The sequence below is a fragment of the Nanorana parkeri genome, unplaced genomic scaffold (assembly GCF_000935625.1).
Source record: "Nanorana parkeri isolate BGI_ZX_2015 unplaced genomic scaffold, ASM93562v1 scaffold897, whole genome shotgun sequence".
In the NCBI taxonomy this organism is placed as follows: domain Eukaryota; kingdom Metazoa; phylum Chordata; class Amphibia; order Anura; family Dicroglossidae; genus Nanorana; species Nanorana parkeri.
The window spans coordinates 493497-494938 of NW_017307165.1; the positions used below are offsets into that span (position 1 = coordinate 493497).

At 41.3% G+C, this 1442-nt stretch overlaps 1 protein-coding gene across 1 annotated transcript in view; it reads left to right on the forward strand.

Moving 5' to 3' along the window:
- The window catches only part of LOC108794768 (toll-like receptor 4), a 9507-nt gene that overhangs the window by 2650 nt on the left and 5415 nt on the right, over nt 1-1442 (forward strand). The window lies entirely within an intron of this gene.

Here is a 1442-nt window from a genome sequence, read left to right on the forward strand (position 1 = left end):
ACTGAGGACCGATTAAAGGCCCCCTTTTTTTTTTTTTGCAAGATTATGGACCATCTTTGGGCTTTACTCTTCCACCTCGGCCTTCTATTGAACACTGCTTGGAGCTGCTGCCAACCGGTGAGTGCCAACGAGGGGGGAAAAAAAATACATTTCGTACGATACAAAATAACTGTCTGTCACTGACATCGTGGTTACCATCGCTGGGCTGCCGGCTTTATAGTTTAAGTCTGAGCCAATGGTCGGTATTATACGGCTCGCCATCAGCAATATAATCAGGGCTGGCCGGTGTAGCCGATCCCTGGCTACCAGTAGAGAGACAGGCAGTGCGGATGCCCGGTCTGCATTGTCTGGGGGGTGCAAACAAATTTGGTAATACAGTTTCTGTGTGATTTACTTGTAAAACTCTTGTTTCCTCTAATTATTTGGGGGTCATAGAGAAATATCCAGCTTTTCCAACTTGTTCAGGACCGTAATTAGCTTTTTTTTGTTGTTGTCTGCAAAGGCCGGACACATACAGCAAAAAAGAACATAAAGAAGATTTTAACTCTTTCCTACTCTATCCAAAAAAAAAAAAAGTTTTGACTTTAGATCTTTAGATACACTCCAGTGGAACAAAAAAAAAATCTCAGATGCCTACATATTAAGCTGTTCTCTATGGTCTATGTGAGTAAGTTGCCAAACAAACAAAAAAATTGTATTTAAATGTCAAAAAAAAATGTAATAAAAAAAAAGAAAAAAAATGAAGCTAAAATTAAAAACAAATCATTTAAATTAAAAAAAGTTAAAAAAAACTAATTTAAATTTAAAAAAATGTAAACAAAATAAATAATGAATTAAAAAAATAAATAACATTGAATTGTTCAATTCGGCTAGGTCAATAGACGCCGCGGCTGTGCAATTTTTATACAACTGTCTCCATGTGAACTGCGGTAGGCACCTTCATCAGGATGTATTTTGTGAATGGCTTGTGGGCGTACAACAAACTGGAGATTCTCACCGTGGAGTTGATTTATTACATTAGGTTATATCCACACAGCTTACAAGCTCCGATCCGCCAGCGCTGACTGGAGGAACGAACGGGGGAGGGGGCGGGCACAGCTGGCTCTGCCTCTAGATAGGCAGAGCCAGCTGTCAGTCACGCAGCTGGGCGGATCTCGACATCGATGTCGGGATCCAACCCGGCTGCGGCGTCTCAGTATACCGCGAGCTGTAGCTCCCTATATACTGAGCAAAAAAAGTTCATTTAAATGTAAAAAAAAAAGTATTTTATTGTGTACTGATGTTGGACGAGAAGACCCGGCTCATAGCTGGTGTTCCGGTTCATCCTAAGTGTCATGCCTCAGGGTTGAGGTCAGGGCTCACACCAAACTCATTAAAGGAGAACTATGAGGTGAGTGCTTTTCACTCACCTCATAGTTCTAGCCGACCTGTGACAATGAGAC